At 46.5% G+C, this 15,860-nt stretch overlaps 2 protein-coding genes and 1 pseudogene across 5 annotated transcripts in view; 1 reads left to right on the forward strand and 2 right to left on the reverse strand.

The window, feature by feature from the left end:
- Positions 1-15,860, forward strand: part of LOC127482723 (golgin subfamily A member 2) — a 252,334-nt gene that overhangs the window by 85,718 nt on the left and 150,756 nt on the right. The window lies entirely within an intron of this gene.
- LOC103347431 (translation initiation factor IF-2) overlaps positions 1-15,860 on the reverse strand; it is a 779,171-nt gene that overhangs the window by 18,105 nt on the left and 745,206 nt on the right. The gene's annotated exons all lie outside the window — the stretch shown is intronic.
- Positions 10,114-14,095, reverse strand: LOC127489090 (small ribosomal subunit protein eS6-like; annotated as a pseudogene).

A 15,860-nucleotide genomic window follows, 5' to 3' on the forward strand; every position in this document is an offset into this window, starting at 1 on the left:
ACAAGAAATACTCTGACACAGTTTCCTCTTGGCTCCCATCCTGGAAATGGTTTAAAATAGGAGCAATATTTTGTATGGTTCTTGTATGCTTGCCTACCTTACAGCACCTCTTCTCAATTGGACAGAATTATATGAAGGGATACCTAGCCATCTTTAAGGAACCCAGCCCGCCAGAAATAGAAGAGGAAAAGGAAGATCCCGAATCTGGAAATCAATCCGGAATATGCTCAAGAATGTTCATCCCCTTGGCCCAGCGGCTCAATGGGCTTTGCAGGGCTACGAGCACATTTAAAGAAAAGAAAAGGGAGGACTATTAGGGAACCATTCATGGAGAAAGTAATTGTAGCACTGTTTGAAACAAAGTAACTGTAGCACCCTTTGAAAGAAAGTAACTGCGCAGCCGCAGTTGCAGTCGCGCCCAGCTTGAAGGAAAAGTAGAGTAGTAGCCACCCTAGCTGGTAAGATTTGAAAATGGACGGCCTAGAGGGCCTAACCACAAACTGTCATTGCCATGATGATGGGACCCTGGGGGGTGGGAATGTGGGCGGGGATAGCCTCTAGAAACTGTAATATAAGGGGACCCTCAGCTGCTGTAAACCAGAGGTTGCTCAGCCTCTCTCTCTGGTCCATAGTGCCTAATGCCCGCGGAGAGAAGCTCCTGGTCCATAGTGCCTAGTGCCCGCAGGAGTAGGCTTGAGCAATCTCTCCTCCTAGTCGCCTAGAGGATCAATAAAGTGTGTTTAGCTTGACCTTCCTCAGTCTCCTCGACTCTTCCTTCGTGGTAACCTGGCCAGTTCCCGAAGGGGGAGATCCTGACACAAAGGAAGCTCCTGGTTCCTGGCTTCAGATCAGCACAGCTCTGGCCATTGTGGCCATCTGGGGGTCAGACAGCGGATGAAGACCTCTCTGTCTCTACCTATTTCAAATAAATAAAATAAATCATAAAAAAGAATCACTATGGTACATTGTGCACCTCCCTGTGTGCCACTCACCAGACAGCTGGCTGGGGAGTTTTGGATTCCACCCAAAGACTCTTCTTCTAGGTGTAACAATAGATTATTCCTAGAAACCAAAGAAACAATCTTCCTTCCCCAGAGAAGCTACTGTATCATTTGCAACTAGATTTGGTTAGACAGGTCCCTGGGGAGCATGAACAATTTAGCTCCTCCATTCCAAGAGTATCTCACTGAAGCTGTGACCATGGATCTAATCTGGGATGAGAACACACTAGTACATCATCACCACTAGCAGTTCAGCCATCAGAGAGAGAGCTTGGACAAACTATCTCAGCACCGTGCAGGGCATTTTGCAAGGAGGGAATCTAATGCCTGGCCAGACCCACAGGCTCAGGCAAGGCTGAAACGTGTTGAGATCTTGGGCTCATCACAGCTCAGGGGTCTACCCAGGTGTGGCTGATGGACATCCAACGTGGAGGAATCAGCTCATCTAAGGAAAAACCAGGGTGTTCCTTCTACCAATCCCCGAAACAGGTGAGTTAATTTCATTCTGACCACAATTGGCCTCATTGCAGATTACAAAGGCACACATTTCAACTGTGCTCCTGTTCTGCGAGACAAAGCATCTCCCTGTGCTCTACTTTGATTTGTTCTTTGTCTTCTTAGGTGAGTTTGCTTTATCTACCCACCAAGCTTGTGCGTTCAGGGTATACTTCCGTTTCTTTCATCTTTACAAAACCACACTGCCTGACACCTTAGCATAATTCAGATCCTCAAGATTTCTGTGGAAATTAACCAGAAATGCCAATGTAAGTAGAAACAACAGAATGCAGAAGTCTCCATGTATGTGCATCTGTTGAATCTATTTAACCATCCATTCATCCCTCTATGTATCTGGCATTTGCCTGTATTGGCAAAGAAAGATGCATTATACAGCTGCTGACACTCCTGAGCCATTTGGGGAGGATCCCAGGGACCAACATGTCCATGTCCCCATCTGGAGACCCAGGAGAGCCATTCATTCAATTCTAGGACACTATCAGAGTATTAGTCAGTTATCTAAGGCACTAAGGTAGGAGGGTCTGCTCCTGCTCACGGACTGAGTAGCCCTTTTGCTCCACTCAAACCTCACCAGGAAGGGCAATTTCCCTGACAAAGTCTACAGATGTTAAACCTAGCCAGAAGTACCCACACAGAAACATCAAATTTATGCCTGGCCAAATGTGTGGGCACTTGGTGGCCCCGTACAGTCATTACATAAAATCACCTTTCATACTAGGATCAAACATGAAATGAAACACCAGGAGTAAAGCAGGCCTTTGCATTCACAGCCATAACAGTTGATATGCATAGGCAGACAGGAGGAGGAAGGGCTGGACGGGAGAAGGGGTGAAAAAACAGGCAAGGGGAGGGGCTCACTGGAGGACAGGAAGATGGAGAGTTTGGAAACACCAGGAATTAGAAGACAAGACAGGGGCTAGCGCTGTGCTGCAGCGGCTTAATGCCCTGGCCTGAAGAGCCAGATCCCTATGGGCACTGGTTCAAGACCCGCCTGCTCCACTTCTGATCCAGCTCTCTGCTATGGCCTGGGAAAGCAGAGGAAGATGGCCCAAGTCTTGGAGGAAGCTCCTGGCTTCAGGATCAGCACAGCTCCAGCCGTTGCGGCCAATTGCAGATGGAAGACCTGTGTGTGTGTGTGTGTGTGTGTGTGTAAAACTCTGACTTTCAAATAAATAAATCTTCAAAAAAAAGGCACAACAATGTCATAAGGATGAACAGCACTGTGGCATAGCAGGTAAAGCCGCCACCTGCAGTGCCGGCATCCCATATGGGTGCCAGTTCAAGACCTGGCTGCTCCACTTCCGATCCAGCTCTCTACTAAGGCCTGGGAAAGCAGTAGAAGCTGGCCCAAGTCCTTGGGCCCCTATACCTGCATGGGAGACTCAGAAGAAGCTCCTGACTCCTGGCTTCAGATCAGCACAGTTCTGGCCATTATGGCCAACTGGGGAGTGAACCAGCAGATGGAAGACTGACATCTCCCTCTCTGTCTCTGCCTGTCTCTGCCTCTCTGTCTCTGCCTCTCTCTGCCTCTCCTTCTCTGTGTAACTCTTTCAAATACATAATAGATCTTTAATTAAAAAAAAGGCATCAGCAGAAAGAGTAAAACTTCAGACTAAGCACAGCCCCCTGAAGTGGAGCCCTGAGCTCTAGCTCAGTCCCTCACCCTCACCCCATTGTGACCAGCACTGCAACCAGGGCCAAGTTTCCTGAACTCAGGAAGCAGCTAGCAGAGATGTACAGCCTTCTCCAAACAACCCTCTCATGTGGGCAAAGTGTATGCTTTCACAGGCAGCACCTCAGTTCCCACAGCAAGGAAACTGAGGTCCCTGCCTTCTCTCATCCCTGGGGGTCTCTGAAGCTCAGAACAGCCCAGGAAACCACAGGCACGTAATGAAGGCAAGGCCACGCATGTTTGCCTCTCAGGGAACACACACACTCACCATGGGCAGCCCTCCATTGGCTGACAGATGATTCCTAAAGCTTGGTCTGCGTGAGAAACAGCCTCACTCATTCACTCAAGCGATGGACTCGACTCAGTGAGTGCAAGAAGAGCGAGACCCAACTTCCGATCTTGCAACGCCTTTTGCTAGCACACCAGGAGCAGGTTCCAGAAAGCTATTTATTTCCTAGCAAGCAGATCCCTCCCCCAGTTCCTCATTGGCTGAGTAACAACAGCGTGACAATCTTCCTGGCATTTGCTTCAGCTGTTTGGCCACTAACTTCCTGGGTCCCTAAGCACTCTCATGTGCACGGAATCTACCATTCTTACTTTGAAAATGCACCAAGTGTTTACTTCTCACAGGGAGGAATAGTGGTGAGGAGTTCTTGGGCAAGGCACCTTTGTGCAGAGCAGTGTGTATGAGGGGTGAACAAGGGCTTGTCTAGGAGAAGATATACTATATTGGCTAACACAAATCTGCACTCATGTAGAAAACTCACACTCTCATCTGAGGGAAATCATCTCCCACTCCTGAATATGGCCCGGAAAGGGTCTATTGTAAACTGCCTGCATGTCTGTATCCTCTGGCAAATTACAAATTCCCAAACACACGCCCCGACAGTCTTAGCCTAGTACTTCTCCCAGTGGTGGCACAGATTCCCAGAAATAACTTGGGGGTTTTGCCCCCACATGCTTGAAACAATGGGATTCAGGCTCATCTCTGTGCCTTGGTTGTCAGCTTCTAAGCAGATGTGTTTCCAGCTCCCATTCCATGACAAGCAAAGTCCCGTATCATCCACGCCCACCCACACTCCAACACTGGAGCCCACAAAGAACTGTGGGCTGCGTTTTGGGCCCTTTTGAGACTTGCTGTCTCCCACAGTGCACATCAGGAGGAAGCTGAAATCAGGACTGGACCAGATGTAAACCCAGGAAATCCTATGTGGGATGTAGACGCCAGGAGGTGACTTATTGCTGCCCCAGGAATCCACCTTTTACTCCTATAACACTTAAGAGGGAATTACATAAAATTAATTATACACAGGCAAGTTTGTGCACACAAGGCATGACTATGTTATCAATAACAAGAAAAGCAGTATTGGACCAAGGCACACAGGAGCAGAATTTGTGTATGCTATTGTAGGTGGCATCGACTCAGACTAAGGGGCTATATACTTAGGATGCTGTATGTGATCTCAGTATCAACATATTTTTGATAATCTTTTAGAGATTTATTTTTACTTATTTGAAAGGCAGAGTTACAGGGAGAGAGGGGGAGAGAGGCAGATCTTCTATCCACTGGTTCACTACCCAAATGGCCTCATGGCTGAAGCTGGCCCTGACCAAAGTCAAGAGCCAGGAACCAGGAGCTTCTTCCAGATCTCACATGGCTGCAGGGGCCCAAACCCTTGTGCCATCCTCCACTAATTTGCCAGGTGCATTAGCAAGGAGCTGGACTGGAAGTGGAGCAGCCAGGACTTGAACTGGTGCCCATATGGGATGCTGGCATCACAGGCAGCAGCATTACCTGCTACATCACAAACACCAGCGCCTAGATAATTTCTATGTACATGGGGGACAAGTTCAAGGGCATTTAACTAGCTGTGAGCCAAAGCCGCACCAAGGGTGCTCGAGGCTGGCCAGGACGCCACACGGCCCCTCAGGGCTCAGGCTGCGAGCACCTCCAGGCAGCAGCAGAGGTCAGGGCGCATCAGAACAAACTTTGAAAAACGGACTTGAGGGGCCAGTACCATGGTGTGGCAAGTTAAGCCACTGCCTGCAGCACCGGCATCCCATATGGGCGCCAGTTCAAATCCCAGCTGCTGCACTTTTGATCCAGCTCCCTGCTGATGCACCTGGGAAAGCAGCAGAGGATGGCCTAAGAAATGGAAATGCAACAAACACAACAATGCACCTCAAGGACCGCAAAAAGCAAGAAAATCCCAGAGTTAGAAGACAGAAATAATATCAGAACTGAAACATGAAATAAAATTTTTTTAAAAAGATGAGTTGCAGGCGTGCACCTTCCAGATAGGTTAATGCCAGAGAGACCTCGGAGACACCAGACGCGTTTATCAGCTTTTCAGCTTCCACTTTATTTTTTAGCAGACTCGGGTTACATGTCGCGAATGCCCACTGTCTTCACCTCCTCCAACCCTCTTATATATCCCGCCCACCGTCCACCTGTTTATATATGATTCACAGAAAACATGTTACCAAATCAGCAAGAAGCAAAACTTAGTAAATGTGGGAAACATGCAATAACAGGATGCTTAAAGTCAAAACAGCATCTTGCGGTTAGCAACGGGCAGGGTGGAAAAAGCCCAGCACGAAACTTCTTGTGCTTGTACATGTTGGGAGGGGCACAGCTGGCCAGGCTGTCCCATTCCCTGACATCTCCCCCTTATTGCTTTGCAAAATGGAGTGGTACTGTGCCTGTCTTAGGTGACCAACAGCATCTATCGGGCTTACCCGTCATTGGCACATGAACATGAGGTGTGGAGGGAGCGTTCATGCCCTGTCTTAGGTTGCCTTGAAGATCTCTCAGAACTTACCCGTCTTTGACTACCGGTCCAGCAGATTCAGCCACACCTGAATCTGTCCATTTTGCATGGGGTACTGGTTATTGAATGTTAGCATGGCTTATTTAACCACCATTTGCGTATTACGCTGACGCCTGAACAGCCCTTGCAAGATCCGAACAATAATTGATCCTGTTATAAGCACAAGAGCCAACCCTATAATAGCGGCTCATTGTTTAATTGGATTCCAACTACCATTTAACATGCTACCCAAAAGATGGGACTGATTAGCGGCAAATGAAAAGTGGTTGCAGAGGTAGGTGGTAACACAAACTGCAGTAGATCGAATAACACAGGGTATGCCAGCCAGGCCTGATCTTGCAATAAATCCATTCATTGAGTTAACAGCTGAATAGCAGTATATCATCAAGTGCCTGGGCAGTAGATCTTGTGATGCTATCAAGTGTGGACAGTGTGGAGGTTTGGCTCATGGCCATGCCAATAGTGGCCACACCAGCTGATAACGCCGCAATTACTGCAACGACGACTGCGGTGACCCCAAAGTCTCTCCTGTGTCAAACAGCCATTGAGAAGTCCTTCTCAGACACCGCAACTGGTACAGGAACCCAAATGGGAATCCGCACAACCACCAGTGTTTCCACTTCATTTAATTTTCCTTTAACACATGAGGAAATAACTCCTGTAGTGCAAGTATTATTAGTAGCATTACAGCGACACCAAAAGAAGGGAGGCTGAAGGCAAACGGGATGATACATGGGTTTCATTGGGTGATGAAAAGGCAAATCATAGCCAGCGCCGCAGCTCACTAGGCTAATCCTCCACCTTGCGGTGCCAGCACACCGGGTTCTAGTCCCGGACAGGGCGCTGGATTTTGTCCCGGTGGCCCATCTTCCAGGCCAGCTCTCTGCTGTGGCCAGGGAGTGCAGTGGAGGATGGCCCAAGTGCTTGGGCCCTGCACCCCATGGGAGACCAGGAGAAGCACCTGGCTCCTGCCTTTGGATCAGCGCGGTGCACTGGCCACAGCATGCTGGCCGCGGCGGCCATTGGAGGGTGAACCAATGGCAAAAGGAAGACCTTTCTCTCTGTCTCTCTCTCTCACTGTCCACTCTCTGCCTGTCAAAAAAAAAAAAAAGAAAGAAAAGGCAAATCAAGAAGGTGCAAAGAAATTAACATTAAGGAGCAACAGGGAATCAATCAGAGGTGGACAGGCATCTGGAGAATTGGGGGTGCCTGAGGAGTGCAAGAAGGAAGTGGATTGGTAGGAGGGTAAGGAGCAAATGGTCTGTGACACTCCTGGCACCTGAGAGGTAGCGACTCAGATCGAAAGGCTATAAGTTCCCCTGTAATATTGGCTGTGTAAGAACTACCTGACTCATTCCAGTTGATAACATCTCCCATGGAATAAGTGGCCAAATTAATACATGGTGTAGGAAAGCCGCTATAATTATAACCACAAAGATCTGCACCAAACTTAGGCTTATGGAAGCATAGCGCTCCCGAAAGGTGGATGGGTAAGTTAACCTGGCCCTGATGGGAAGAATTGACAAGACTGTTGTAAGGCACTCCGAATCTTTCACCTATGGTAGAGTTATGCAAATACACAACTGGCAGAAGGTTAGAAGAATTAGAAACAGGTAGAAGGAGAGGTAGGGCTCTCAAGAGACCCCAATACTCATCCAGCTTGGCCATCATCAGTGACAGTTGCGTCACTACTAGTAGGAGTAGAATCATGATCATCTTGCCACTCTATTGTTCTTGTCCGTCTTTCTGGAGTCCAGATTGGATTTTTTTCTTCCTGTGGGAGAAAACAAACAAGGCCTCGTACCCGTCTTATTAATGGGTATGGGCCTTTCTATTTGTTATCTTGTGGGTCTTTCCACATAATCATTTTTCTAACGGGTGGCTGAGCTTCTGTCAGTTCATGGGGTTTATTACTACTGGGGGTCTGTTCCGAGATTACATGACATTCTGCCGGGGTGAGACCATCAGTTTTTTTATTTAAAAAATTTATGGTAAGTACGAGGTTGAGAATGTCTTTAAGGGGAACGGGATAGTGCCCCTATTCCCCCTTTTTGTTTTAATACAAAATTTTTCAGATACAGATTAGTGCGTTCCACAACGGCTTGTCCAGTAGGGTTATATGGGATGCCGGTTAAATGAGAAATATGAAAAGTTGCTAAAAACTCAGCAAAAGCCTTAGAAGTATAAGCAGGTCCATTATCAGTTTTTATTATATTAGGAATTCCCCAAGAGCAAAACATTGCAACATATGTTGCATTACATGGGAGGCGGACTCTTTGGCAGCAGCAGTAGCCATAACTACTCCTGAGTAAGTATCCACCGTAACATGGACACAGGATAGCTTGCCAAAGGCAGGGATATGCATTACATCCATTTGCCAAATGTGACATGGATGAGGCCCAGGGGATTAGCTCCAGTGGGCATAGTAACAGGCTGATGAATAACACATTTTTCACAATTTTGGACATAGATTTAGCTTTACAAATAGGGATATTAAATCTCATACTTAAGGTCTTACTATTAACATGCCAAAGTTTGTGATATTCCGTTGCCTGTTCCATGGCAGTGCAAGCTAAAAGGAAGCGGCAATGTTGATCGACAAGGGCGTTTCCCACAGTGAGAGGACCTGGCAGAGAGGTATGTGCTAATATGGGTGATCAAAATGGGATCTGATCTCCTAAATAAAGCGTGCTGAACAAGCTCAAAATAAGGAAACACTGTAGAACTTTTGGATATTAACGAAGGGGAGCCTAGCCTCTTAACAGCATTAACAACATATAAGCTATCAGAAACGATATTAAGAGGACCCTCAACCATATTTAATAACTTAGCCACTACAGCTAGCTCTGCATGTTGAGGTGAGGGAGACGCAGTAACTGCATGATGCACCTGACCTTGTAAAATAGCCACCCTGGTAGCTCCTTTTGCTCCATCAGTAAAAGCTGTGGGTGCTTTGGGAATGGGATTAGAATAAACTCTTTTAAAATAGTGTAAGGGTACCGTGTTGCAAAATCTAATAAAGGGATGATTGGGATAATGGTTATCTACACTTATGTCAAGGGTGATGGTGATGTGGGACCATTGCCAAGTTTCCTTAGCCCACTCCTGAATGACTACAGATTCTAACGGAAGAATGCAGGACTGTGGTCTTCTCCCTGCAATTTCTATGACTCGGTGGATGGCTTGTAAAACTAAATTTCCCATAGCCTCCGCATAGGAGGTAATAGATCTGGGCATATGGTTATGTGGGTATATAGACAACAACGGTCCTTCTTGCCAGAGTAAAGCATAGGGATAATGACTTTGCATGAACACCAAAATACTTAAGGGCATAGTGGAGTCACACCGCTGCATAGTGGTGCTCTTAAGGCGCTGTTCAAAAATTTTTAATACTGCTTTTGCCTCCTTTGTAAATTGTCTGGGTGAATTTAGGCATGCATCGCCTTCCAGAAGTCAGAACAAAGGGCGCATTTCTTTAGTAGTCATTTTACAATAAGGCCAAATCCAGTTTAAACTTCCACACAATTTTTGTAAGTCATTTAAGGTTTTAACATGATGAGTGGAGATATTAAAATCAAGAGGCTTTACTGTGGTAGGGGTAATCCATAGTCCTAAATATTGTACTGCAAGAACTCATTGAATCTTTTCAGGGGATAAGATAAGATTATAATTGTTTAGGGATTGCTCTAATGCAAAAAAGGCTTTATCTAATTCTTCCTGGTTGAGAGCAGCCAATAGACTATCACCCATGTAGTGTACTATTGTCATTTGTGGAAATAATTTTCTTACAGGTGCAATAGCCTTAGCAACATATATTTGACATAATGTGGGACTATTAGTCATTCCTTGTGGCAATACCGTCCATTCAAAATGAGCATTGGGTCCTATATGATTTATAGAGGGAATTGTAAAGGCAAAACGTTGTCTATCTTCCTTGGCTAGGGGGATAGAGAAAAAACAATCCTTTATATCAACTACTATTAGTTTCCATTATCTAGGTAGCATGGTTAAAATGGGGAGGCCGGGTTGGGTGGCCCCCATAGGTTGCATTTGTTTATTTATAGCTCTTAAATCATGAAGTAGGTGATATTTACCTGATTTCTTTTTAATCACAAAGATAGGAGTATTCCAAGGAGAAGTAGATGGCTGAAGATGTCCTGCCCCTAATTGTTCCTCTACTAAGGTTTTTACAGCAGCCAATTTTTCTTCTGTAAGGGGCCACTGCGAAATCCACACTGGCTTAGAGGAGAGCCAAGTTACAGGGATTGGCTGCGGTGCAGTGGCCCCTCCTGGAAACCCAGTCCATGCCTGTCCTTTTCTCCTTTTGGACTAATGGGCGTTGTAATACCCTGTTCCCTAGCTCCCAGGCCTCCACCTTTATATCCCATTCGCGTCATGATGTTCCACGCAGCCTGCGATCCTTGTTGTTTTCCCTTTTCATTAGTCAAGGTAAGTCTTAGTTCCCGTAGGACGTCTCGTCCCCAAAGGGTAACTGGCAGCTTACAGATATATGGTTGGATCTGTCCAGAATGGCCTTCATTGTCGGTCCAAGTGAGGATGCTGGCACTCCTAGGTGGAGCATGGGTAGTACCCAACCCTACCAGTGTATTCTCTGACTCTTGTGTTGGCCAGGAGGGAGGCCAGTCATCTGCGTCTATAATACTTACATCAGCCCCAGTATCTAACAAGCCTTGTATTGTTTTTCCCTGAATGACAAGAGGCCAAAGTGGTCTGTTTTCCAATGATAAGGAGAGTGCTGCAAAATTACTTCCTTGTTTAGCTCTCTGATCTCTAATTTTTTCCCAGCATAGTAATTGTGCTAGGGGTCTGTCATTATCTATGATAGCTGCACCTAAGGTGGCTTGAACGATAACTTTAGGTTAGCATGTGGGGAAAGTTACTATTGCTGGCTGAATTTGGAGTCTGTGCTGAAAATTGGTGGCTCATCCAATCACTAGTCCGAAGCCAGTATTGGGAAGAGAATTTTTAGTAGGGACTACATCAATGATTTGAAGACCCATAGCTGGAGTTAATATTTGAGACTCTGTTGGCCGCAATTCAAAACAGCTTACTGATCCTGATCCCCTTTTTTTGATTGCTGGCGCACCCAATTTTGCTTCGGGCCCCGGTGTGGTGGGGCCCCTCTCCCATTTTTTGACTCTTGGGGAATGGGGTTTCCTGCTTTATCAGTCTTAGAATAACAATCACTGACCCAATGATTACCTTTCCCACATTTAGGGCATAATCCCGGCTGTCGTTTGTTGGGCTTATGTTGTCTACATTCCTTTTTTACATGTCCGGGTTGGCCGCAAGCGAAACATTTGTGGTCACTCACTCTATTGGCCTTAGCCATTGCCATAGCAGCATGAGCCCCAGAGGCAACATCATCCATGACATCTCTGCAAATTTTCATAAAGGTAGGGATGTCCTTATGTTGCCAAGGCCTTAGCGTGGAGCGACAAGTCTTATTAGCATTTTCATATGCCAGTCATCTCAGCAAGGGTGCAGCCTCTTCAGGAGACTCAAACAGATTGCCCGCAGCTTCATAAAGGCGGTTAATAAAATCTGCATAAGGCTCGGTCGGTCCTTGTATTATCTTAGTAAGACTGTGTTTAACTTCCCCTTTTTTTGGCACTACCTTCCAGGCCCTCAAGGCTATATCTCTTATTTGTTGTAATACCTCCCAGGGACACCAAGCTTGCACCACTTCTGCATGGAATGCTCCCTCTCCGTTTAACATGTCCTCATTCCAGGCAGGTTGTCCATCAGCTCAGTTTTGCACCGCCTGAGTACGAGCTAGTTCCCTATAAGCGGCTGACCATAAGAGATAATCTCCCCCTGAAAGGACTGCCTTGCAGACATTTCTCCAATCTTCAGGGACTAGGCCCTGAGTGCCTAAGGTTCCTAGGATAGCTTTGGTGAAGTTAGCATGTGGCCCGTAGAGAGTCACTGCCTTTTGCAGCTCTTTTAATGCTGTAAAGTTGACCGGAGTCCACCCGCGATTTCCTTGGCAGTCTTCAGTCACTGGAAAGATCTGATGGGGATTAAAGAACTCTGCCCAATTTGGTTTCGGGTGCCGCGGTGGGTGGGGAGTTGATTCCCCAGTATTTATAAGAAAAGTGGCTTCATCGTCATTATGAGCACTTTTGTTTTCAAGTATTTGCCTTCTAGTCTGTTTCTCCGGCCCAGACTCTAGAACTATGGGCCTCATCTCACTTGAAGCATTGCCGGCAAAACAGCAGCAGCACATAGGATGAGGGGGCAGTTCGTAAGGAGGAGTGGAGGGCATTAAGGGCAACTCTGGGTAAAGTGGAGGCAATTCCAGCGTCTGTGGATGTTTCACTTTTGGTCGGGCTCCTCTGCTTGCTTCCATCCTTTGTTCCTCTATATTGTCTCCTTTTTCACTACTATCACAGGAGTCTTCGCTGAGCTCCTCCAGTAGTTCAGAGCCTTCATCTAAGAGTTCCCCGACCTGGTCATCCTCCGACCGTAAGGCAGTATCTATCAGATACCACAAGCGGATCACTCCCTCCTCGACTCCAGCGTTTCGCAATTCACGTCCCACCCGTCTCCACCAAACCTGTGATAAATCTCCTTCAACAAACCAAGGACAAGTTTTATATAGTATCCTAGTAAAATTGCACACAGCTACACTCTTTACAGGCGTACCTGTTGCCTTTAAAAGGCGGCTAATCAATAGGTGCGTTTTCGTGGTGGACTGTGTGTTCCCCATTGTACCGCGGTATTCCTAGGCTTTTTCCCCTAGACTCCCGTCTATAGACTTTTTTTTCTTACCTTCTTTCTGCATCGCAGCGATCCGAGTCATGGCACCAGTTGCAGGCATGCACCTTCCAGATAGGTTAACACCGGCGAGACCTCAGAGACACCAGACACGTTTATCGGCTTTTCAGCTTCCACTTTATTTTTTAGCAGACTCGGGTTACATGTGGTGAACGCCCGCTGTCTTCGCCTCCTCCAACCCTCTTATATATCCCCCTCCCACCGTCCACCTGTTTATATATGATTCATGGAAAACATGTTACCAAATCAGCAAGAAACAAAACTTAGTAAATGTGGGAAACATGCAATAACAGGATGCTTAAAGTCAAAACAGGATCTTGCGGTTAGCAACGGGCAGGATGGAAAAAGCCCAGCACTAAACTTCTTGTGCTTGTACATGTCGGGAGGGGCACAGCTGGCCAGGCTGTCCCATTCCCCAACAATGAGTGGATTAGGTTTTTTGAAAAGGTGAACAAAATTTGTATTTATTTTTATTTTTTGAGGTCTGAAACACAATCTTATTCATTTGTTGTTATTAAACCTTAGTTTTGACTGGACTCAGATTTAGCAGTAGACGCTCTCAGAGAAGACAGCCCACATCTCCCGGAAATCCGTTCCTGGCATTTTTCTTTGGCCTCCTCCATTCTCTTGGCTGAGAGTTTAACATATTCTGCAGCCTCCTCCTTGTTCTCCTTAGTACACTGTTTCTTCAGAGCAATTCACCGGCGTCTGTGTCACAGTTCACGTGGAGTAACTAGACGCTGAATCTTGGGTGCTTTGGTCCTAGGTTTCTTACCCTGTTTAAGGGCTTTTCTTACAACATACTGGCATACATCATCTTCTTTAGAGAAACTGAAAAGCTTACAAATTCTGCTGGCTCTTTTAGGACCCAGGCGACGAGGCACCGTGGTATCTGTCAATCCAGGAATATCTCTCTCTCTCTCTCTTTTTTTTACAATGACCAAGTTGAGAACACTCAAATTGGCATCAACAATGCAGCCCCGAACTGATTTGAGCTTTCTTTCTCCAGTTCTCCTTGGTCAGTAACAGGAATGCCCCTTATTCAGCAGAAGGTGGACCCGCCCATGGGTCAAGACACCTTGCTTCATGGGAAAACCTTGTTTGTCATTCCCACCACTGATCTGGACCACATAACCCTCCCATTCTTCACCCAGAGCATTGGCAGCAACTTCTGTGGCCATACGCTTCTCATAGAAAGTACAAAGTTTACTTTCATTGTGCACTTGGATGAGTTTCTGGCAGCCAGTGGCTGGGAAGGAGGTATTCAGCTTCATTTTGAAGCAGCTGACCGCTTCGGAGGCTAAATTTTATTTAAGGTATACAAGTTTCATGTATTTCCTATATACAGACCTAGGAACATAGTGATATTCCCTATCCTTCCCTCCCTCCCACCCACGCTCCAACCCTTCTTCCTCCTCCCTCTCCTATTTCCATTAATTTTTACAAAAATCTATTTTTAGTTTACTTTATACTCCTAAGGGTAACTCTACACTAAGAGTTCAGGTAGTATGAAGGAAAAAATACTGTTGTGGGGGCTGGTGCTGTGGCACAGCAGGTTAAAGCCCCAGTCTACATTGCGGGCATCCTGTAAGGGTGCAGGTTCAAGTCCTAGCCGCTCCACTTCTGACCCGGCTCTCTGCTGTGGCCTGGGAAGGCAGTGGAAGATGGCCCAAATCCTTGGGCCCCTTTACCCACGTGGGAGACCTGGAAGAGGCTCCTGGTTTGGATCAGCACTGCTTCAGCCATTATGGCCAACTGGGGAGTGAACCAGCAGATAGAAGACCTCTCTGCCTCTGTCTCTCTGTAACTCTTTCAAATAAATGAAATAAATATTTTTAAAAATACACTTGTGAACAAATTTTTAGGTAGACAATAAAAACAGAGAAGACTCAAGTCAATAGCAGACATGAAAATGTGACAACGTGTATGATAACACAGAAACATCACTGCCCATTATAGACTGTGAAAACCACATGCCAACAAATTTGAGAACCATTAAGAGAAAGATAAGGGCTGGCGTCATGGCTCACTAGGCTAATCCTCCGCCTGCAGCGCCGGCACATCGGGTTCTAGTCCCAGTCGGGGTACCAGATTCTGTCCCGGTTGCCCCTCTTCCAGGCCAGCTCTCTGCTGTGGCCCGGGAAGGCAGTGGAGAATGGCCCAAGTGCTTGGGCCCTGCACCCGCATGGGAGACCAGGAGGAAGCAGCTGGCTTCTGGCTTTGGATCGGCGCAGCATGCTGGCCACAACGAGCTGGCCGTAGCAGCCATTTGGGGGGTGAAACAACGGAAAAAGGAAGACCTTTCTCTCTGTCTCTCTCTCACTGTCTAACTCTGCCCATCAAAAAAAAAAAGATAAAATTCTGTAGGTGTGACTTACCACACCTGCAGCATGAAGAGAGACCAACAAAAGCTGAGAGTTGGAAGCAGTAAGAAAAAAGCTCCCAGCAAGGAAAAGCCCAGGACCAGATGGCTTTGTGGCTTCATTTTAGCAGACTCTCAGTAAGAACCAAACTGATTAATCTCAAAGTAGCCCCTAAAAATTCAAAGGTAGGGAAACCTTCCAAATTCAATCTAGGAGGACAGCATTACCTCTACTTCAAAACCAGGCAAGGATACAACCAAAAAAATAAAACTACAAGTCAGTGTCCCCAGTGGACACAGCTGCAAAATCCTCAACCAACTCTAGCAAAATGAACTTAATAAGAAATCATTCATACTGATCAAGTGGGGTTTATCACAGGGATTCAGGTACATTCAACCTGTGCACACCAAGAAGCCTATCACAAATCACTTCAATAGAAGGAAGGAGAAAGCTCATATGATCACCTCGACAGAGAAATCACTTGATACAATTCAACAATCTCTCCTCATTTAGAAATCTTGCACATGGGGCTGGCGCTGTGGCGCAGCGGGTTAACACCCTGGCCTGAAGTGCCAGCATCCCATATGGGCACTGGTTTGAGATCTGGCTGCTCCTCTTCCAATCCAGCTCTCTGCTATGGCCTGAGAAAGTAGTAGAAGATGGCCAAGGAGAGAGG

Source organism: Oryctolagus cuniculus, chromosome 19 (genome assembly GCF_964237555.1).
Source record: "Oryctolagus cuniculus chromosome 19, mOryCun1.1, whole genome shotgun sequence".
Taxonomy (NCBI): Eukaryota; Metazoa; Chordata; class Mammalia; order Lagomorpha; family Leporidae; genus Oryctolagus; species Oryctolagus cuniculus.